This window comes from Lolium perenne, chromosome 6 (genome assembly GCF_019359855.2).
Source record: "Lolium perenne isolate Kyuss_39 chromosome 6, Kyuss_2.0, whole genome shotgun sequence".
In the NCBI taxonomy this organism is placed as follows: Eukaryota; Viridiplantae; Streptophyta; class Magnoliopsida; order Poales; family Poaceae; genus Lolium; species Lolium perenne.
In genome coordinates this window covers 257,897,433-257,921,800 of record NC_067249.2, presented here as the reverse complement: position 1 = coordinate 257,921,800, position 24,368 = coordinate 257,897,433, and the positions used below count along the sequence as shown (strand labels likewise).

Genomic DNA, 24,368 nt, shown 5'->3' with positions numbered 1-24,368 from the left:
AGTTAGAACACACATTCATGTTCATTGTAAAAAATCAGATTTTCCTTTATTTTGTTTGCTATTTTATTGGACTTTACTGTTCACATATGAGCTCAGAAACCAAAAGTTAGTGAGAGTGGGAGTGGGACTCCTTCAAACCACACGGAGAGTAGATCGTGGCGATGCCACGAAATATTTATTGACTTTTATATAGAGAGAACTTATGACCGGAAGTGAATCACGGAAGGGGAAGCCATCATCGCCGATGCCTCGGTGATTTTCTTCCTCAATGAATCCTTCTCCTTGTCTGTTTGCGGATAGCTTGAAGGACGGACCTTGACATGAGGAAATTTCTCAGCGCAGATCTTACACACCTTCCTATCGTACAGAGAAATCTCTTGGATGTTTACTGCAGTTTTCATGACACGCCTTATGTATGCCGTGAAGTTGTTGTCGGGCTGGAAGCCATATATGGTTAGCTTGGCCAGATTCTTGTGCTTGAAACCAATAGAAGATGGCACCCACTTCACATCCACTTTCTTGGAGAAACTTTTCTGCGACTCTCTACAACACTTGTGATCCCATACCGTGATGCAAAGCTCCTCCAGGATTGGTGCAGCTTCAAGAAAGAACATTGTCCAAGCGAGATCACAGTCTTCAGGAAGATTATTAAGATTAACTGTGTGTAGTTCAGCGAGCACAGGGCCGAGCACCCAACGGCATTCTGGTCGAAGCCAAATCTGGATCATGTAAAAGAAAGTAATAATGAGTACAAGCTGTACATGAATTGCACCTTCAAGTGATAGAACTACTGCTGCATATAAACGGTGACAAGAACAGATAGATGATTGGAGTTGAGTACCTTTTCACTTCGAAAATCCAGATACAGCTCACGTACAGTGTGGACATTTGCAAGCAGTTGGCTTAGCATGATTGTCTTGTCTGAAAGACGTGTATTAGTGAGGCTTAGCTTCGAAAGGTGAGGGACAAAACCAAGAACCAAGGGGTTTTCATCACGGAGCCAATTATAGGTCACCCGTTGGAGGCTTGGTAGACAGTCGAGCTGCACTGTTTTGAATTGCCCATAGGTAATACCAAGCTCAACGAGTCGAGCATGTTCTACGTGCAGCACCGATTGCGTCACACTCGAAGAAAGACAATGACTCCAGCCGCTTGCAGGTGCCAAGGATGTTGGATATGTCTGCTTCACCAAACCTCAGATTCTGCAGTTGCAGTCGCGTGAGACCAGAAAATGCATCAGGACAATCAGCAAGGAACGTATTGAACTCCTTAGCAAAGTTCAGGAGGTCTGCATCCTTGCAATGAAAAGAATTCTTGGGTGTCAAAATTTCAAACTCAGCTGCATCCAGTTTCTGGGTCACCATGGCGTGGCCAACAGATTTGCCAACTGAGCGACAGTCATTCGGAGTAAAGTATAGTTTGACCTTCAGCTTGCGAATGGTGATCTCAGGAGACCTCTTCCTCAGGATCTTGTCGATCACATCAGCCACGACGCCGTTCTTTCGGACCAACTCGCAGTTGCCGAGAACAATGGCGATCTGCGAGAGCATGGCGGGGAGCTTCTGCATTTGCTTGGAGACGATGCATGCTCTGAGGGCGTCGAGCGTGTCCATTCTCTCCAGGATGTTGAGTAGCAAGTCATTGGGCAGTTCGCTTAGCCTATCATTGGGCGGTTCGCTTAGCCTATCATTGGGCGGTTCGCTTAGGATGTGTTCGGTTCTGGAACCGGAGGGGATGGAACGGAACGGTTCCATTCCGAGGTCACGGGACGGTTCCGACCCCATGTTCGGTTTAGACAAAATTGAGGAACGGAACGGTTCCATTTTTTGTTCGGTTGGGGGAATTCGGAGCGGAACGGAATAGCCATAATTATACTTAAACTTTGTCTTTTGTCTCAAAACGGGCTAATTTGACTCAAAACTGGCTAATGGAGGAAAAAGAACATCAAATCGGAAACTGCACGAGCGCTACCGCTGCCTCCTGCGCACGCCACCGCCGTCGCCTACGCGCCGCCGGCTCCGCCTGCGAGCGCCGCCGCCGCCGCCTCCGCCTACGAGCGCCGCCTCCGCCTCCGCGCGCGCCGCCGCCTCCGCTGTGAGCGCCGCCGCTGCAGCCTGCGCGCGCCGACGCCGCCTCCGCTGCGAGCGCCACCGCCGCCGCCACCGCCGCACGCGCGCCGCCTCCGCCTGCGAGCACCGCCGCCGCCACTTGCACGCGCGCCGCCGTCGCCTCCCGTCGCCTACCGCGTGCTAATGAAGGATTAATTTGGCTGGTTAGCGATCCGTTCCTCGCCGTTCTACCGATTTGGCCGGATGGGTACATTCCGCATATCTGAGGAATATGCCGTTCCTAGGAACTACTCGGTTCCGTTCCTCCGACCAAACCGAACACAGGAACTTGTCCTAGGCACGGAACGGACCGGTTCCGTTCCACCAAATTCTGGAACCGAACACACCCTTAGCGCGTCCCCAATAACAGCTGCTTTCTGCAACTGCATTTAGGCAGGGTAAAAACTTAGTCATCGGTGATAGATTGATAAATTGATTTGCATCAAAGGAAAATAACAGTAATAAAACACAGGTAACGACTTACATCACGTCGGTGGCGGCGACGACCCGTATTGGACTTCATGGTGATCCGATCTCGAAAAAAGAACAACGGAGGAAACTTGCGTCGGTGAACAAAGCGCTAGCAAAATTTATTCTTGAACTGATGCTCCGCTCGTGTGCGGACAATCGGCGACGCCTTGGCTGAGCTTATTATAGCCTCCTCCGATCCTCCTCCTGGGGAGGAGACGGACACGGAGGATGTTTGCTAATACTACAATTTCAGAAGGCGCAGACATATGTAAAGAAAAAGAAAGCCGCCGTCGCCATCCGGTACACCTGTCGGGCGCTCCTTCAAGCGCGTCTTCGTCGTGCGCCGAGGCCTCACCAATGTGCGTGTTGGCCACGGGGCCGCAACGTCGTTTTGGTTCGACAACTGACACGCCGCTGCCCCCCTGTTCGCGCGTGTCCCAGCTCTGCTCTCTCACTGCACCAACCACTCGCTCACCGTGGTGCCCAGCTAGCTCTACCTCTTCAACCCAGAGTCCCAGACTCACCTCCACGGCTCAGTCTGAGCTTGACGCGCTGCCACTCTCCCTCCAGCGCCATGGCTGCCTCCCTTCCTCGCGGTGCCCCTTTGGAAACCACGACGGGGACATGATTTTCCAGGACCTGTCCAGCGTTCGCGTCTCATTGTTGGGAAATGATCGCTGTCTACGACCACGACTAGGCTTCTACACTAGCTGAAATTCAGTACTAGTACAATAGTTTCTTCTGGGTTCCAATTCTGTATCTTTCGCAACAATTCATCAGTGCATCTTTTTTCCTAACTGTCCCGTTCTTTCTTCCCGCCTACCTATCTACCTGACCCATCCGATTCAAACACGAATCCACGCAGCACACCATTACATATGTCGCATCGCGCCAACGCCATCATCGATCAACCCTTTCCATGGTTGTTGGTGCATTCTGCTTCTGCAGGTTCTTGTTTACCACCGCCTGATTCAGTTAGCAATAGCATCCATCCATCCATCCATCCATCCATCCATCCATTCCATCCATGGATGCAGCAGGCACGGATCCTGTCCTCCCAATGCCGTCGGCGCTGCTGTTCCCGCCGCCGTTGGCACCTTACCGCTACTACTCGCCCCTTCAACTTCTTCTCCGGCGTCGTCCGCGTTGGCGGCGTCTCACCACCACGCTTCGCTCGAGATCACGAGCATGCCGCTCCTGGTGCTCACCGTGCTGGGAATCCTCACCATCTCCGCCCTCCTCCTCACCTACTACGTCCTCGTCATCCGCTGCTGCCTCACCTGGCACACCACCACCTCCCCCGAATCCGGCAGCCGCCTCATCATCTCTCTGTCCCGCCGCCGCAGGCGCCACAGCAACACCCACGAACTCCCGGTGGTGCACGGGCCGGCGCCTGACGAGGCGCACCACGGGCTCGCCGAGATGGCCATCCGGGCGCTGCCGGCGTTCAGGTACAGCAAAGCCGTGAAGGACGACGACAACACTGGCAGTGACACGAGCGAGTGCGCGGTGTGCCTGGGCGAGTTCCAGGAGGAGGAGAGGATCAAGCTCCTCCCGAGCTGCCTCCATGTCTTCCATGCGGAATGCATCGACACCTGGCTCCAGGGCAACGCAAACTGCCCACTCTGCAGGGCAGCCATTACCAGCACCACACAGGTTCCAACAGCAGATCTTGAGCTCCATAGCCAGAGACCAGAGGAGGTACTCATCCAGGTGCAGGTCGCCAGCCCTGACGAAGAAGCCGACGGACCGGAAGGTGACGCTGCATATGAGCAAGCCGGCAAGGAGAACACAAAGACCGACGCTCACTTCCATGGAGATGGCAGTGGCAGTGGCAGTGGCAGCAGTGAAGTAATTTGTAGGTTGTGAGTGTTTTTTCAGTTTGATCACACGGGAGGCTTACACATTCTCGGGACATGTTACGTGCAAAACAGACTGACATATTTTATTCATCTTTTTGACGCATACAGATACTACAATACGTGAACACCATATACTTTGTACAGTACAACATACCGTATCTGTTTGAAGTTCAAAAACAACACTTCAGAGTCCACAAAAACAATGGAAAAACATGTTTTGCATGTATACTATTTGAAGTTCAGAAACCAATATATTCTGAAGAAGCATATCTGAAGTCTGCGCTTATAAAATGAATCCACTGTGCTGCCTCAACAAAACGATGCCCAACAAACAATAGGGTAGGAGCATACAGATACTACAATACTTGAAAACCCTGTACTTTGTACAACATACCGTATCTGACAACCATCTTTATATTAGCATTTCTTGCAGTACTCACATGCATTCTCATTACACGTCTAAAGTAGCTAATGGGCAAAAGAAATTGCACACAAGAAAACTGCTTGCAGACTTATATGCAAATTATCTTAGACCATTAAATTTCTGCCTAAGTTAGGAGCGTCAACGGGTTCCCTTTCACGCCTAAACTGAACTATATTATGCCCCACGAGGCCGCAATAGCCAATAAGTTAGGAGCATAGTACAGTACGTGAACAATCTGTACCATGTACAGCACACCCTCTCTGACAACCATCTTTACCGAAGCAGTTCTTGCATTAACATGCATTCCAACTAGTGAGTGACTTTCGGACACAAACGAGCAAGAAGCCTGACAGAGGAAATCCACAACGCTAACGGGCGGTTTTTTGTCACCTATCGTTGTTGGTTCGTGCATCCGAAGCACAGAGTGTATGGAGTATGGCCGTCTTCTGGTTAAAAGAACTCAGAGGCTCCGGATCATGTTTCCAGGCTGTATTCCGGTTAAAAGAACCGACGTGGCTCAGCCAAAAATCCCTGCTTGAACTGCAGCCTCAGCGGCACTGCCTCCCAGCAGCCCCAGCTGGGGCTTCTACATACAAAAATTTCAAGTTCATCCATTCCATACAAACAAAAAACAAATTATGAGTACAATATAACAACGAGATATTCAAACAACAGTTTACTCCATACACACATGAATGGCATAACTAATCTTTTTTTTTTGAACTTGGGCACTATATTTAATTAAGGATTAAAGTTTTGCTTACAATCATGCTTAAGCGTTTCCACCACACATGGAGGAACACGACCCAACACCACACACTCACTCAACACATTGTGCCCTTCTCTAGCTAGACCATCAGCTACCCCATTTGCCGTCCTATTTATCTTTGACATGAGACACTCCTGGAACGAAGCACTGATGTGCTTGATGTCTCCCTACGGAGCCTGCAATTAAGGATTTGCTGCACACCGTGCTCTTCACCTCATTTACCAGGAATGCATTATCACTCTCAATCTGAAGCGGGTCAGGGTAGATTGGCAAGGTCGCCCTTAAACCAAACAACATTCCTAGAGCCTCTGCTGTCACTGCATTAGGGCAGTGCGGTATTGGGTCCCAAACGGACATGACTACTTCTCCCAGATCATCCCGTAGAATTGCTCCCCAAGCACCTGCACCCTCAGACTCCGAGAAAGATTCATTGTCTTCACCATCAACATGTGTCTGTGTGTGTTGGGGGGGGGGGGGGGGGGGGCACCAGGAAAGCCAATATCTTGGAAATCACTATCTTTCGTGCCATATCGCGTTACCCTTGCGAGCCCTTGCAAATATCAAAGATGGCCTTGAGAGCTTTCATAATCCTTTTCTTCCTTCCATGGGTAGGTTCTGGTGTTGTCATCTTTCAAGGATTGGAAGAAGGTGTGGTGCGTCTTACGATAAGAATTCATCAGCCAGTAGAACTCACAGAGTTGATAAGAGCTTTAATATAAGGAGCGTAAGTTAACCCACGCCCTATCAATGACTACCATCTTTATTTCCTTATAAAGATAATCCATGGCATTAATCTTGCGACAATCCTTCTTGTGGTGCATGAGGTTGATTAGGAGACCACGACTCCTTGTAGAGTATCCAACCTTGGCACAATGGATTGGCAATAAATCTTGTGTATCACATCAAAGAAAGGAACGAGATCTCTAGTGTGGCCAATCATTCCATTTCCTTTAGGATAGAAATATGTGAGGCAATCCTTCTTCCTTTGACAAATTCATGAATTTGAAGGCTACAACTACCATGCACATTTCGAACTTTTTAGCCCAAAGCACGTGCAAAAACTTGGAAAGTAGATTCTTGCTTCTCCACCCCGGACATCCATGTCGTTGTCCTGTGTTCATCATCATGGAAGTGAAAAGTGGCATAAAATTGTTTGATAAGTTGAGATCAAAGCCATTCTTCATGGCCATTATGTTATACTTCTCGCAAGCTTCAACTACTCCATCAAATAAATCCTCGCTTTCCTTAGATATGTAAATTCAACGGCCTTTTGAGATACCATGGGATGCACATTGGTCTCAAAGATATCATCATATATATTCTCTTTAACATCATTCCAAAAGTTACGATTATTGATGCTACTCCTCTTCGTATCGTCGGAATTCTTGTTTCTCTCTTATGTTCCCATTCCTTGTGTGGCATGGCTATGTAGTTATCTTCGATTGTTGACACTCTTTTGGACGATTTTCTTTTCTTGCTGGATTTCTTCACAAACTTTGTGCTACCCTTTTTGACAACTGCTGGGGAGCTGCATAAACTATCACCTTCGGAGGCGGTCCTCTTGCCTCAATGAACAGGAGCACAAGAACATGGAAATACATAGGTACGAGCAAAAATGATAATCATCATATGGATGAGGAAGGTAAAACGATACTTGCTAAGATAGAATAATATATTTACATGGATTACAATCGAGGAGAAAAAACAAAACTAAATAGTTCCTCTTGTAAATACATGATGAACAATAGATAAATTATTTTGTATTGACCACTATGCGGGTCCGGAGTGTCCGAGGATGCATTCGTATGATAAGAACACGCACTGGGAGCGTTACAAATCATCTCTAACAACACAATTACATGTACTACTAACTAGAATATACAAATTTGCAAGATCTAACCCCAAAAACTAAAACCGCATGATAGATCTTAGTCACTTATTAATTCTCTTTAATCAAGTTATCTTCTATACCCTAGCTTTTATACTGCTTAAGGATTCATGTAGTTTTATAACCATAGTGGATATACTGCGATGCAAAGAGATCCACTACAGGAATCGCGGTAGATGCCGACGGCCTTCGACCCTCGGCGTAGCACGCGCTTGCCCTCGGCGTACGATACGCCGACGGGCCCCCTCGGCGTAGCTCCTCGGGGAAGATAGGCCTCGGCAGAGCACACGCGGCCCTCGGCGTAGAGGCCGCCGTCGGCGTAGCCGCAGAGGGCCGACGGCTGGAACCGCTCGTCGGCGTCGCAACCCTCGGCGTAGCACGGTGGCCGGCGCCGTCCGGCTAACGTCCGTTTGGGCTACGCCGAGCGTCGCCCCGTCGGCGTATGGAGCCACGTGGCGCCTCCTGGCCGCTTCTACGCAGACGCTACGCCGAGCGTCGCCCCGTCGGCGTACGGAGGCACGTGGCGCCTCGTGGCCGCGTCTACGCAGACTCTACGCCGAGGGGGCCCCGTCGGCGTATCGAGGGCTATGCCGAGGGGGAGGCCCTCGGCACATCGGGCGACGTGGCGCGCGCTGGGAGCTCCCCGTTCATACGCCGAGGGGGAGGCCCTCGGCATAGCCCTGACCATTTGGTCCATGTCGAGGCTATGCCGAGGGGGAGGCCGTCGGCGTAGCGTCGACCCAGATTTCGCCAAAATGCCAAATTGACAGATTTCACAGTTTTTCACAGATTTCACAGTTTGCACAGATTTCACAGTTTTCACAGTTTTCACAGCACATATATTGCATAATTCACAGGACTTTGCACATAGACATCACATGATGTTCAAATAGCTACAAATCATGGTCTCATAACATAGCTCCGGATACATAGTATCGTGTCGATAAGATACATGCATGGGACAACTAGAGGAGCTCGTCGCCGCTAGACACCGGCCCGGGCCGATTCCTTCCGGTAGAAGCTGCGGAAGAACCACCGGGAGAAGGACCGGGAGAAGTACCGGGAGAAGTACCGGGTGTAGCACCGGGAGAAGGACCACCATGATGAACCGGTGTGATCTCCCTCCCACCACCCTGATTTCCGGAACATCCCGTTCCCTACACACATGTTCCCGAGATGTTAGCAATTTGCGAGGCAAAGGAAAGCCGTAGTATTCGGTTTGGCGAAGAACTTACCGTTGTTCTCCCATAGTACTCCGCAGCGAAATTTTCCTTCGATGGCATGTTTGGCGCCGGCCCCGGAAAGGGAGGCATCGGCCCTAAATCCGCTGTCTGTCCAGTTTGATTGGCCACCATCGACGCCTGCAAGATAGTTTACATGTCAGTCTTTGCAGAAATGAAGCATCAAACTAGGGGAAAGTGGGACTTGTCATCATTTGCGAAAACAAAGGTTGGAACTTACATGTATATATGCCATGTACTCCATGAACTGCTGCTGGTGCTGGTTGAAGGCCACCTGATATTCTTGATGAGCGACCACGTAGGCCGCCTCGAAGTCAGGCTACAATTTCACAAATTCATGTCTCGTTAGCACTTAGCAATGTATGAACGAAAGTCGGAAAGAGGATGGAAATGAGGGAAACTTACGTCGTATGCGGGTTGTTGCCGAGCCCGGCGACGAGGCGGGAGAGGGGGGCTGTCCTTGGTGAGTCCCGCCTTGAGACGCGTGGAAGGTCGTGGTGAGGGTATGCTTGACGGCCTTGTTCAGCATGGCGAGACGGCCATGCGGCAACCCTCGGACGACAGGACCAACGACTCCTCGTCGACCTCCGCGCTCATGGGGTCATCCACCTCCGGGTGACGATGCCTCACCATCTCGCAAGAGTTCTCGACGTCCTCGGCGTAGGTGCCGAAGTACTCGGGGAGCGAGGGCTGAGGCTGCGAGAGATCGGGCTTCTTAAGCCGCATCTTGTTGTATATCTCGAGGTCGACATCTCCTCCTCGGGTCCTAACGCGGCCCTCTCGCATCGCGAAAGGAAATGTTGTGAGTACCAACTTTGAACCTGAAGGAAAATAAAATGTATACATACCGTCTTCCCCTTGTAGCGCTCGTAGCTGAGGTTTCCCCCACAGTGTGTGCCACCGTCGCCTCGGTTCTCCGCGTTCCGCCTCGCCACGGCTGCAAAGTCCTCGTCCATCTTGAGCCACCTCGTCCTAACCATCTCCTCCCATGCCTCGGCATGCGGCTCGGCCCAATCGGGGATAACCTGAAAATGCAATACTCAACTCAATCTAATGCAATCGCAACTTAGTAGCAATGTAGAATCTCATTGACATTTTACTCACCGACATGTAGTCATCCACCGTCATCTCGTACTCGGCCTTAGCATTCTTACCGACAATGTCCGGCTTATGGACCCTCTCGCCTCTCTCTGCCCAGTAAGTGGCGGCGGACGTGATCCTTTGGTTGTACCACACTGCGGTGTCAACCTCTCACAACTCGCCCGCAAAGTCCTGTTCGCGGCCGTCTCCTCAACCTCGGGCGCCACACGATAAAAACACTTCAATCATGCAAAAAACAATTGTGAGATTCATGAGTTAGAACATTGGGGTCATCAAATATGAACGAAGCTCGAGAAAATATATCTTACCCAAAACTTTCTCATCACGGCCTCAGCAGCCGTCGGGAAGCCTACGCCAGGGGCACTCTCGTAGTCCGTCCAAGTAGTGGCTAGCTTCTTCTCGCCACCGGGACAGATGCCGAGGGGATAGTACTTGCCCGGCAGAACTTCCTAAGCAAAGCTCCAATCATGCTACTAGGCAGGCGCCCCTTGACCCCCGGAGGAAATATCCAATTGCTGCACATGAAAATCAAACATTAGCACATGAAAATCAAACATTAGTACTTGAAAATCGAAATTGCCAAATTAGTACACTTACTCAGTGCCAGCAGGAATAATAAGGGTCTTCGCCTCATGGGTCTTAGGCTCCTTCCTCTCGTCGGGGACTCTCGCTTCCCCACGAATCTTCAGTGCCTTCGGCCGCCCATCCTCCTCCGGAGTCTCAAACCCGCGGCTAGAGTCCTCCTCGTCTCTAGACTCCGTCTCCGCCTCCTCTCTAGACGTCCCCTCCAAAAAGAACCCGGAAGCAACGTCGCCTGAAGCCGAGGGTGGTGGCTCAAAGTCCGGTCCTCCCCAGCCACCTCCACCTCCACCTCCACCTCCACCTCCACCTCCTCCCAAGCCACCTCCAGCTCCACCACCTCGTCCCCGTCCTCGTCCTCGTCCTCGTCCTCCTCCTCCTACCGCAAAGTCCTCGTAACGCGGATTGCGACGCGGTTCCCTCTCACTCCTTCTAACATTGTTCTTGCGTTGTTGCATCTTCTTAAGCAAGCTCGACGAGTCCTCCTTGCCGCCGCTCATATTGTTCAATCACCTGCATTGAGAAAGAGAAAACAATTAAGAAGCATGTTGAAAAATATATAAATAGTAAGCATAAAGACACTAAACAATTAAGAAGCATGTTCAAGAATATATAAATACTAAGCATAAAGATACTAAACAATAAAGAAGCATGTTGAAAAAAATATAAATACTAAGCATAAAGATACTAAACAAATAAGAAGCATGTTGAAATATAAACACATAAAAGACCCTCACCAGCCGTCATCAATCTCATCGTCAATCTCATTTTGTTTCTCCTTGCCACTATCACTATCACTATCTTTTGAGTAGTAAGTTGGATTTTGATAGACGGGTGGAGGCTCATCATCGCTATCATCTTCCACTTGTAACTTCTCGAGCATATCTATGTCCTTTAGATCCACCACCGACTCACCACGAGTTTACGCATCGTTCCCGAGGTCCTCTTCAAGAACACATTCTAACTCAAAGTGCCCGAAGTCCTCTTCCTCTTGATAGAAAATTCCCTCGTATGTTACAGGGTCAATGTTGTTGTAATCGTCCTCGGAGGGAATCGGTAGGTTACCATGTGGCGATACCTGGAACACGACTTCCCAGCCCGTTGAGGGCCGCTTTATGGCATGGGTACGGCAAATAATAAACTTGCTTGGCTTGGTGAGCAACAATATAGACATCGGCTCCGGTATAGGTGGTGGAAGGCTTAACTTCAACTAACCCAATGGACTTGGTAATTCTCTGTCCACCTCTTGGGTCGAACCAATGACACTTGAACACAACGAGATTGAGTTGTTTGTTTGTACGGTTGAAGGTCAGCTCGTATACATTCTCTAACCTCCCGTAGTAATCAAAGGTATCGGATCCTTTAGTGAAGACACCGGTATTTATCGTTTTTGGATTCGCCGGCCCTTTCCGGTGTGTCTCGTATGGAATCGAAACCCATTCACGTCATACTTCTCATACTTCATGACGTCACGGTTACAACCTTGGGAAACACATCTCAACTCATCTGTCATCTCAACGTTTGCATCAGCTCCCTACAAGCACGGTTCAAATTTGTTGTGTGCATTAGTTACGTGGAATAACAGGGACAAGTCACATATTGGTAGGTAAGAGGGACAGCTTAGACATTACTTTTTTCATGAACCAAGACACAAAGTTTATTTTTACTTCGGGAGCACCCTCTTTCAGTAGAGTCTCCAACTCCGCGCCTGTGGGATCGCGCGGAAGCCACCACTGTTCATCCGTGAATTCGCTGAAAGGATACAATAAGCATTAGACCGAGTTGAGTGTAGGTGATCGAAACTAGATACAATAAGCATTACACCATGTTACCTAATGAAATCGTGACCGCCATCGTCGTCGTCCCCCCACCACTTCCTTCATGTTCATAAGCACATAGAGCATTATGCAATCCTTCTCTTCCCTCTCCAATCTATATTTTTGTCCTTTACCAGCCTTGCCACCGGACATTGGAATAGTTGAAGCTTGGGGTCATTCATGGGCACGTCGACATTGTAACGAGAGACCGGGTTATGCAGAGTGGGAACTTCATCAGGATAGTACGTTGTTGCGGCATCTGCCATCTCCCGAAGGCACGTTGCCTCAGCTATGCATGCTTCAATCTTGGCTTTGTTTCAGTTATCTTCCGAATATACTTGAACTCTCTCTCAATACAAAGCCACCGAAACTGCACCTTGGGCCACCCAAGAGTGCCTCGTTTGCGAGGTGCACAATGAGATGTGCCATCGGAGTAAAGAAGCCTGGCGGAAAGATCATCTCCAAATTGCATAGCAACTCCGGCACTTGAACTTGCAGCTTCTCAATAACCTTAGGACATATCTGCTTAGCACAGAGCGTGCGGAAGAAATGGCTCAACTCCGTGAGCACTCGCCATATTTTCTCGGGGAGATACCCTCGAAGCATCACCGGCATCAGCCGCTCAATCCATATATGATAGTCGTGACTCTTGAGCCCGGTGACTTTTCCCGTCGAAAGATTGACTCCCTTGCTCATATTCGAACAATAACCATCAGGGAACATCACAACGTATTTTAGCCACTTGAATGCCTCCTTCTTTTGGATGGAATCAAGGCAGAAGTCGGCGTGCGGCTTGAACCAATTCTTTCGACGGCACGTCGGACGTTGCATGTGTAATTTCTTCCTATCACAGAGCTTCTCAACATCGACTCTAGCCTTGACATTATCCTTTGACTTCCCGGGAATGTTTAGGCACGTGTGAAATAAGGACTCCGCGACATTCTTTACGGTGTGCATCACATCGATGTTATGGGGAAGTTCGAGGTCCTTGTAATACTCGAGCTTCGTTAAGGCTGCCTCGTGAGTCCAGTTGTGCGTTACACCATATCCCTCAAATTGATGGCCAGCTTCCGATGCCGCTGGCACGAGAGCACGTAGCTCGGCATCAACAGCCTATACCATCGAACTTTGGCACCTCTGTTACTTCATGCACAACTTTGCCTTTCTTGAAGTTCTTTTTGTCTTCTACGAACGGATGCCTCCGTTTGAGGTACTGCCGATTCGTGTCAAACGCAACATACTTGCGACCCTTATTTAGCCAAAGGAACTCAAGTCGATGCTCGCACACCTGGGCATGGCCATTTACCACTGTACACCATCCGCATGTTAGGGCGTACCCGGGCATGTCATGCATGGTATACCGCAACCAAACTTTCATGCAGAAGTTTGTCTTCGATGCTCGGTCGTACGTCAACGTCCCGTGGTGCCAAGAGTGGTTCAAATCTTCCACAATCGGCTGCATGTAGACACTCAAGTTCTTCCCGGGTAATGGGGCCCTGGAATGATCGGCGACGAAACATGGTCTTCCTCGTCATTAGGACTCGGGAGGGAGATTGAGCGGAATTACAAACACGGGCCAACAAGCTGTAATTGGAATTCGACATACCATATGGATTGAAGCCATCCGTAGCTATCGCAATTCGACATTCCGAGCATCTGCTGCCATATGGGGGTATTTTCTATCAAAGTTCTTCCATGCATTGCCATCGGATGGATGTCCCATCTTCGTCCGCCCTCGATTGTCCTTTATTCGAGTCCCCATCTTGTGCCACGTCATCCGTTTGGCGGTCTCCTCGGTCAAGTAAAGCCGCTGGATTCTTTTTATGAATGGGAGATACCGAAGAATCGACTTTGCGATCTTTGACTGCCTCACCTGACCATCCTTTCCCGTTACCTCTTCATACCTAGAGGCCTTACAAATGGGACAGTACTTGTCCTCCGCAAACTGTTTCGAAGAGAACACAGCCATTTTCACAACAGTCTATCCTTTGATAATCCATGTTGAGCGCCGACATGAGTTGCCTCGTCTCGTGCAGGCTTTTAGGCGAGACAATGCCCTTTGGGCAACATGTTACCAGTTGTTTTCAGACTTGCTTCGAAGCCGTCACGGGTGGTGTTGTACCGGGTCTTGTCGGCTAGACATTGGGAGATGGCATCGAGCTGAGAAATCTCGGCGCCATCGTACAGAGGCGTCTTAGCAGCGGCTATCATATCATAGAAGGCCTTCGCGGCTGGCTCTGGTTCCTCCGGTTTTGGAGGTTCCTCCGGTTCTGGCGGTTCCTCCCGTGAAGGTGGCGACTACGGCATGTGGGCATCGACAAGATCATCTAGAAAGTCTCTAACCCCATCGTACTCATTGCCATTGAGCCGCTGCCGCATCACCTCACCTCTGTCACGTTCGTGCTCATCAAAGTCGATCTGCGTGACGTAACGAGGCATATACCCATATTGCAGAAGGTGTTTAAACATGTCATCCTTTCCACGACGGTGATGCTTCAAGCAACGATTGCACGGGCAAAGTGGCTGAACCTTCTGTTTTGTACCACGCGCCAACTCCTTCACTAAATGCCAAGTCTTCCTTATCCACTCATCTGTTTTATTAGTCGCACTAACACGGCCGGTGTACATCCATCCATTATCAGCCATCCTCTGCTCTATTGGAAGCCAAACGACAAGCATAGCATTTATATCAAATAGGAAAATGCATCATATTTTAATTTTTTTAACAGGCAAAACGAATGCATCAACCTACATCTCTACTAGGTGGGCTCCTAGCAGCCGCCGGATCCGTAGATTGAGTCGTTCTCCATGCTCTACCCGGTCCGAGTCAAAATTTCGGCAGCACCTCCCCGCTGCTCTCCCGATACACGTCTCGCCAAAAAGACAAGAGGATGTGCATCCGGAGAACAACGGTGAGGCGCTGCCGAAATCCTGACTCGGACCGGAGCAGAGCATGGAGAACGTACCCAACTACGGATCCGCCGACTGTCCCGTAAATGCCGCAAGCGTTACGGTTGAAAATATGCCGACCACTAATGCATATTTATCCGCGTAACGCTTGAGGACGGGAAGTGACACCTAGGTGACGCAACTTGACTTGGAAAATGAATCTAGTGACATAAATAAAATGCGGAGAAGAAGTTCGAAATTTTGCTCACCCTCGGCTGTAGAGGAAGTAGTGGAACAACTGGCGAGAAGCGCGTCAAGATCCGGGATCGTCACGCCGGGGTGCTCACGACGAGGCGGTCACGGCATGGCCTATTACAAATTCACATTATTAGACATATTTCTACTACACAATCTACGGATCCGATGGAGGCTAACAAATTAACTAAGCAAAAAAATCCTAACTAACTAACTAACAGCTAACAAATTTGTATTTCTAACTAACTAACTAACAAATTTTTATTTCTAACTAACTAACTAACTAACTAACTAATCCTAACTACCTAACTAACTAATCCTAACTACCTAACTAACTAATCCTAACTACCTAACTAACTAACTAACTAATCCTAACTACCTAACTAACTAAAAATCCTAACACTAACGTACACATACCTGCGGGAGGAGATGGCCGGGGCGGCGCGGGAGTTGGGGGCGGGCGGCGGCTGGCTGCGGGAGGAGGGGCCGGGGGCGGGCGGCGGCTGGCCTGCGGGAGGAGGGCCGGGGGCGGCGGCGGCTGGCGGCGGGCGGCGGCGGGCGGCGGCGGCGGCTCGGGAGGGCGGGCGGCGGCGGCTCACGAGGGCGGGCGGCGGGCTGTGGGAGGGGCGGGCGACGGGCGGCGGGAGGAGGGGCCGGGGGCGGCGGCGGCTCGGGAGGGGTGGGGACGGCGGGGGCCGGCGGGTGGCGGCGGCGCGGGAGGAGCGGCGGGTGGCGGCGGCGCGGGTGAGAGCAGGGGCGGCGGCGCGGGTGAGAGCAAAGGGGCGCGGGTCGGGGTCGGGCTCGGGATGGGGATGGGGAGCTCCGCGTGCGTTAAGTTAGGTTTAGGTGTCTATGCCGAGGGCCGGAGCTACGCCGACGGTGGCCCTCGGCATAGCCCAAATTTTTTTTTTTTTCATTTCATTTATTTTTCTGAATATAATCTTTACTATTAAATGGCGATGCGACCGTGGTACGTCTCATACATCGGTAAAAAAATTGTGTCGCGGCGATCGCAAAAGTAAACCGTAAAGAAAAACGCACGCGGACGTCGGTTATATTAAGTGTCCGAGCGATGTACGGAGTATTCGCTCGCGGGCCAGGAGATGCGAAAGAAAACGACCGGACTTCCATTTCAGCTTGGTCGCTAATTGCCGTATCCCAGTTCCGTCTTTTGCGGTGGTCACTAGGACACATAAAATGACGCCACGCGGCTCCGCTCGATTTTTGGCTCCGTTTGCTTTGCCAACTGGCATAAAAACGGGGCCGCGGGACATGCGGTATGGCCGTGCCGGCGCCAGTGCACCCGTCCGAAAACGCGCGAAACGGAAAACATTTAGCACATAAAATGACGCGTCCTAGACCTAAAAACATTTTTCCCTCCCTTTATTGAGCGAAGGAAAGTGTCGCCCAGTTCAAATCCGGACGGTTTCCGGCCGGATTCGGCGGGCACCGCAGAAGCGGAGTGGGATTCCCAGATGGCTTCCGCGCGCATATGGCATGTGATAGGTGGTGCGTAGGAGGTATCCTACCGCCGCGCGGAGGTCCCGCGCGATACTGAAATGCGCACCATGTAGCTGCTTCACAAAAAAAAGCCCTTCCGGCACCCCGAAAATGGAAAAACCGTCGCCCGTGGTTCGGATTGGAAATCCGCGACCGGGGCCTTGCTTCCCATCCTAAGGCCCACGCACGTGCCAAATATGGCCTCGTTCCGACAAACTATGTGGTGAAACGGGCCGTTTCCTACTCATTTCCCCTAAAAGCCATAGAACTCCGGACGAGATAGCCCTGTTCGTGAAGGGTTCTCCAAGATAATTGCCGTATCCCAGTTCCGTCTTTTGCAGTGGTCACTAGGACACATAAAATGACGCCACGCGGCTCCGCTCGATTTTTTGGCTCCGTTTGCTTTGCCAACTGCGCAAAACGGGGCCGCCGGGACATGCGGTATGGCCGTACCGGGCGCGCGCGTGCACCCGTCCGGCAACGCGCGAAACGGAAAACATTTAGCACATAAAATGACGCGTCCTAGACCTAAAAACATTTTTCCCTCCATTTATTGAGCGAAGGAAAGTGTCGCCCCAGTTCAAATCCGGACAGTTTCCAGCGGATTCGGCGGGGCACCGCAGGAAGCGGGTGGGATTCCCAGATGGCTTCCGCGCGCATATGGCATGTGATAGGTGGTGCGTAGGAGGTATCTGTTGACGTCCGAAACCCACCGGCGGGCAGCGGCCTGTCAACACCGTAGAGCCGGGAAGAGCCTAGAGCTGCGGCTGGCTGAGACCCCTCCGAGCGACGGCCCGCAATGCTCTTCTGGTCACACGCGGCGATGCAAAGTGCAAGGGCGTGCCACCTGACCTATACCTGGTCAGGAAGGTGATGGGGATGCCTCGCTTAGTTCCTGCAGGGCATACATGTAAACATTAAATACGAGCCTCGATCGGCTCTCAGGTTATCCTGTGAATCGGCTCAAAGAGCCGATCCACCCATGATCCGTGCGGGGTGCGCGAATACCTGGTGATCCTGCTTGATCAAGATAAAGCTAATGAGATCTACGGCGATTTAGGGTTTTCACCGCATAATCGGATCATCCTACTCCAGGTTGGGCCTCGCGGCCACGCACGGTGCTCATAAGCCGATCCTAAACAAGGCCTAAAAACCAACATGAAGTTGATCCTCGGAACATCCTGTTTAGGACTTGCGAACGCCACCCTACGTGCCGCTGGATCCTCCACCCCTTTGTAAGGCCTAACTATTGCGGATATTAAACTAATCCTTGCAGAGCAAGGAGCAATCGCAACGGATCAGATCCACTAAACGATGAACAAGCAGGGTGCCGCCCCCACGCCTGAGATAGGCGTGAGGACGGCTAGATATGCAAGGGTTGCACTACGTAAGCATGTTTATACGAAGAGCCATGCTAACCCTAACACATCTATGATAACTACGTTGCCCGCCATCAAAGACGCTTCAGTACGGGCAACGCATGAACAACGTGGGGCTTGTGCTGCCTAGATCGCAAGATGCGATCTAGGCGACATGTCGCTACCTGATTGAAACCCTCGAGACGAAGGAGTTGGCGATGCGCCGAGATTGGTTTGTTTTGGGGGTGAACGTTGTGTTGTTGTTTATTCCATAAACCCTAGATACATATTTATAGTCCAGCGGACTTTCTAACGTGGGAACAGTCCCAACCGGGCACGGGCCCAACTCTAGCTAAATCGACACGTATCCTCCTATATTACAGATACAAGGGCAAACTAGCCCAAATTTGATATACAAGGCCGATTCACGTATAATCTTCAATAATAATCTTCAAGTCCATCTTGATCACGGCCCACCTCCGACTCGGTCAAATTCTGGTGATAACACATGCCCCCCTGGTTTTGGAAATGACATTTCCAAAATCATTACGCCTTTCTTTCGTCGGGTCATGTCGTGGCAGAGCAAAACCGTCGCAGCAGCTTTCATCATGACAATTTACCTTCCCAACTTCTCTGCACGATTAACAGTTTTGGCACCACCTCCTCGGAAATCACCACAGCATTAAACTTCCCCGTCCCCGTTATTTTTAACCGCGTCGAGCGGCTTGCTTCTTCATCCTCTTGTTCCGCAGTAGCCATCGGCAAACAAAAAACCCTTCTCGGCCCGCCATGGATTCCTCTTCCTCTTCTAGCCTGTCCTTCCAGTCCTCCTCCTCCAGCGAGCTCGAGCAGGAGATCAATTTGATGGCCATCCACGAGGCCCGCGCCCCAGAGTATTGGGACGCGCGGGATTGGGATTTCTCCATTGAGTCGGAGGACGACAAACCCCTCACCGATGGGGGGGAGGACCTCCAGTTCCTCGTTGACGGGAAATTGGTACCGGCGGGCGACGACGACCTCTTCCCATGGGCGACAGCCCTCTCCTCCGACGAGGAGGAAGAAGAGGCGGAGAAATCGGAGGACGACTCCTCCTCCGCGGGATACCCGCCGGCCAAGCGCTTCCGTGGCTGGGCCTGGTCCGATGACGACGACGATGGCGAGGAGGATGAAGCCCCTGCCGGCGGCTTCATCAGCAGTAACGAGGAGCCCGCCGGTAGCAGCGCCGACGGCAGCTACGATGGTGACGACGAGGGCGGTGACGGCCTTTAGATTAGGGAGTAACATAGGGTTAGTAGTAGCAGACGGGGCAATGTATCCCCCCAATTTTCCCTTTTGAGAATGATCAGCTCTTCATGTAAGAAATCTGGCTTAGCAATGAAGAAATTCCCCAACTTGACTTTGCCGATTCCCTCTATGATAATTTAGCCGATCGCCCTTCACCCTGTTTCTGCCGATTGCCCATCTGGACGATACCCAGCAAGCCGATGGTATCGCATCGGTCTCTCACAATAAATCTTGTGGTAGATTCATCCGGACCCAAGCTCTTGGTCAAACCGGGCCCAGCCATAAGCGTGCAAACCCTAGGCCTTTAGACATTCCTCTGCCACATCCTTCCCTTCCAGATCCTTTTTGTCTCTAGAAGCGACCTAAGATCGTTGCCGGATCAAATTAAACGCCGAAGCTGCCACTTCTGCAGGACAGGCATTACCTCTGTAGTAACGTTTCATAATCCTGCTCTGTCCTCTTTCAGCAACCATTGCTCCAAATCAAACTGAGACGCAGAGCCAAACGATTTTAGCGAACTCGGCCTTCTTATAGCAAAGGACCTCTCGTGGCAAGCTGCCCCCCGAGCCTCAGCCGGGGTGGAAACGGAGATGAAGACCCGTAATCCAGGCAAACAGGCCTGGGCCTGACTACGCCTGAGAGTGCTATTGTGCGGGGCCAACCAATTGATCACTCTTCATCCGTTGATAGTCGAGCGATACGATCCCGGGCTTGTCGCTGAATCGCCTTGCCTACCAAACTGAATAACCTTGCCACATTAGCACCCTTCTTCAGACAAGTTGTGATGCAGAGTTAGCCGATGTCCAACGGAATCGGCTTTCTGTAGCAAGGGATCCTTCAGGGCAAGCTGCCCCCCGAGCTTTACCGAGGCGAGGATAACCGAAAGGACGCACCAAAAGCCGATTACCTTCCTTCCTTCGAAAGCCAACATACCTCTTCTGACTCCGTCGGCTGTTAGCTTAACCAAAGCTCCAACATTGTTGGCAACGCATTGGTCCCTGACGACAGACCCCGAGACCAAACCTGGGACTGTCGCTGAATCGGCTTGGAAGCTGAGACTGGTACTCCTGTAACAACAGCACCATTCTTCAGGCCCGTTGTGATGCAGAGTTAGCCGATTCCAACGAAACTGGTCTGCGTAGCAAAGGATCCTTCGGGGCCAGCTGCCCCCCGGGCCTTAGTCGGGCGAGAACAACAATGAGCCCACCACATCGGTCACCCTCGGCTTCCAACTTGTAATGCAGCATCAGCCGACTCCAATAACTATCGGCTCTTCGTTGCTGTTCTCGCAGTCTTAGGAAGGCTCATCCCTACCCCGACTTGCCGTTTAACCGGAGCTACGACCTTCAGACCTTCTAACGCCGCTGATCTTGAGGGCTTGCCAATGAGAATTAGGGGCCCTTGAAAGGAAGACCCATTTCACGCTCCATTGACCCTTAAGTCGATGTCTGCACATCGGCTTATGCTTAAAAATTGTTTTGAATTCCGGCCGATTTGTGTATCGGCCCCCATACTCCAATACCCATCGCCACAGGATGGGACGCTTCTACTGCATATCCTCGTGTTTTATCCACTTGGGCGCCCCACCGAGCCGATTCTGTCAAGAGAATTGATGATATCGGCCCTGTTGGATCATGAATGTGTTGAACCCAGGCAGTATGGATGGTGAGGATATTCACGGCCGATTACTGGAATCGGCCTCCACATTGTTTGCTCGGTGAAGGTTTTGTAATGTTCCTTCATAGACCCTTGGGGCCGATCACAAGGATTAGCCTCGCCAAGTTGCACATCGCTTGGCTTCAACTACATGGTCAGGCCAGTGGATAAAACTAGCTTAACCCTTCCCTTTGTCACATCGATGCGCTCGCAGTCGTCCAAGTTGATGCCTGAGAGGGGTTCTTGGCCTGCCGCTTCCCATACGTTCATGCCAGCCGTTGAAACTTCGGCCGAATCATCGGCTTGGACGACCTCTACCTCATCACCATCCCACTGTATTATGCATTGGTGCATCGTGGAGGGAATGCAGCAGTTGGCGTGGATCCAATCTCTTCCCAGCAACACAGCATAACTGCTCGTGCTATCAACGATGAAGAACGTCGTAGGGATAGTTTTTCTTCCTACGGTCAGATCCACATTCAGAACTCCTTGTGCTTCAGATGCTTGGCCGTTGAAGTCGCTCAATGTTACGTTAGTCTTGATTAGATCCGAACTCGAACGTCCCAGCCGACGTAGCATAGAGTACGGCATGATGTTAACTGCCGCTCCGGTGTCTACCAACATCTTATTCACAGGCCTCCCATCGATATACCCTCGTAGGTATAGGGCCTTCAGATGCCTGTAGCTCTTATCTCGTGGCTTCTCAAAGATAACCGGCCGTGGGCCGCAGTCAAGTTGTGCCACGGATGTCTCGTCCAACCCTGGGGCACTGAACTCTGAAGGGAGGATGAACACCATGTTCGTTCCAGCCGATGTTTCATCATCGGCTCTCCTTTGTTTGGGGCGCCACTCTTTTCTTTGTGGCTGACTTTCCTTGTCCAGGGTTCGCAGGATTTTGGCGGCCAAATCCGGCCGCGCCTTCCTTAGCGTGTGCAGGTATAATCTTTCAGCTTCTTCCAGACCACGCAGACGCTGAACTCTTCGCTTCTGGGAACGGCTGAGCCCATCAGGGCACCACCTGGGCTGATGATATTTGTATTCTTCACCACCGTCCTCTAACTCCTCGAGATCTTCTACCTGAGCGGACTCATCATGCTTGTTCCGAGGCGGGAAAGGCCCTAGACGGCTGAACACAGACATGTTAACGGCACCCTTCTTCCTTTGTTTGCATTCTGGGCAGTCCTCGATTGTTGGCAATCGGCTCATTCCTGAGTCCCAGCAATGTTTGAAGAACGGGCAGTCCCAGTGCTTATCCGTGTCACCCTGCCCCCTTGGCCCTCCTTCAGCGCGACGATCGTACCCGGCGTTGCTTCTACCATATTGGCAGTACCTTCTGACCTCGGTATCAGACCGAAAATTCCTTTCGTCATCTACGTCGTAGTGCCGACGTCGGTCGTGGTGTTGCTCGTATTCGTTGAGGAAGCGCCCGGAGAGTGGGTGTTTATACTGCATGCTTCTTATCCCCTCCCTTGCCAGGTACCGCCTATCCTCATCTTGAGGTCGGTCGTGCGGATCGGCTCCCTCTTCATCCTTGCCGCGGGAGTGGCTGCTTTCTGTTTTCTCTCTGTCATGGCGGCTTGCAGACCCTGCCATATTGTCACCAAAGGAAAACTTTGGCTGACCTATGGGGTGGCTGAGATCCACCGCGTCGACGCCGGGTCCCGGATGTGGGTCTCTACCGATCTTGACATCGTGTGGCCGGGTCTTCTCAGAGGAGCCGATGAGTTCAGCTTCAAGGATGGCTTTGATCTCATCGCACGTGACTGGCGTGCCGCCCGCCATCCCAGATGTAGATGGCGAGGTGGTTGATGTAGATGATAGTCCCACCGGGCGTGCCAGAATGTGTTGACGTCCGAAACCCACCGGCGGGCAGCGGCCTGTCAACACCGTAGAGCCGGGAAGAGCCTAGAGCTGCGGCTGGCTGAGACCCCTCCGAGCGACGGCCCGCAATGCTCTTCTGGTCACACGCGGCGATGCGAAGTGCAAGGGCGTGCCACCTGACCTATACCTGGTCAGGAAGGTGATGGGGATGCCTCGCTTAGTTCCTGCAGGGCATACATGTAAACATTAAATACGAGCCTCGATCGGCTCTCAGGTTATCCTGTGAATCGGCTCAAAGAGCCGATCCACCCATGATCCGTGCGGGGTGCGCGAATACCTGGTGATCCTGCTTGATCAAGATAAAGCTAATGAGATCTACGGCGATTTAGGGTTTTCACCGCATAATCGGATCATCCTACTCCAGGTTGGGCCTCGCGGCCACGCACGGTGCTCATAAGCCGATCCTAAACAAGGCCTAAAAACCAACATGAAGTTGATCCTCGGAACATCCTGTTTAGGACTTGCGAACGCCACCCTACGTGCCGCTGGATCCTCCACCCCTTTGTAAGGCCTAACTATTGCGGATATTAAACTAATCCTTGCAGAGCAAGGAGCAATCGCAACGGATCAGATCCACTAAACGATGAACAAGCAGGGTGCCGCCCCCACGCCTGAGATAGGCGTGAGGACGGCTAGATATGCAAGGGTTGCACTACGTAAGCATGTTTATACGAAGAGCCATGCTAACCCTAACACATCTATGATAACTACGTTGCCCGCCATCAAAGACGCTTCAGAACTGGAAACGCAAGAACAACGAGGGGCTTGTGCCGCCTAGAGCTCAAGATGCGATCGAGGCAGCATGTCGCTTACCTGATTGAAACCCTCGAGACGAAGGAGTTGGCGATGCGCCGAGATTGGTTTGTTTTGGGGGTGAACGTTGTGTTGTTGTTTATTCCATAAACCCTAGATACATATTTATAGTCCAGCGGACTTTCTAACGTGGGAACAGTCCCAACCGGGCACGGGCCCAACTCTAGCTAAATCGACACGTATCCTCCTATATTACAGATACAAGGGCAAACTAGCCCAAATTTGATATACAAGGCCGATTCACGTATAATCTTCAATAATAATCTTCAAGTCCATCTTGATCACGGCCCACCTCCGACTCGGTCAAATTCTGGTGATAACAGTATCCTACCGCCGCGCGGAGGTCCCGCGCGATACTGAAATGCGCACCATGTAGCTGCTTCACAAAAAAAAGCCCTTCCGGCACCCCGAAAATGGAAAAACCGTCGCCCGTGGTTCGGATTGGAAATCCGCGACCGGGGCCTTGCTTCCC

The 24,368-nt window shown here is 51.3% G+C and overlaps 2 pseudogenes; one reads left to right on the top strand and one right to left on the bottom strand.

The window, feature by feature from the left end:
• Window positions 1-150: 150 nt before the first annotated feature.
• Window positions 151-1,784, bottom strand: LOC127309796 (uncharacterized; annotated as a pseudogene).
• Window positions 1,785-3,502: 1,718 nt separating this feature from the next.
• On the top strand, window positions 3,503-4,550 carry LOC127309168 (RING-H2 finger protein ATL1-like; annotated as a pseudogene).
• The last annotated feature ends 19,818 nt before the right edge of the window (window positions 4,551-24,368 follow it).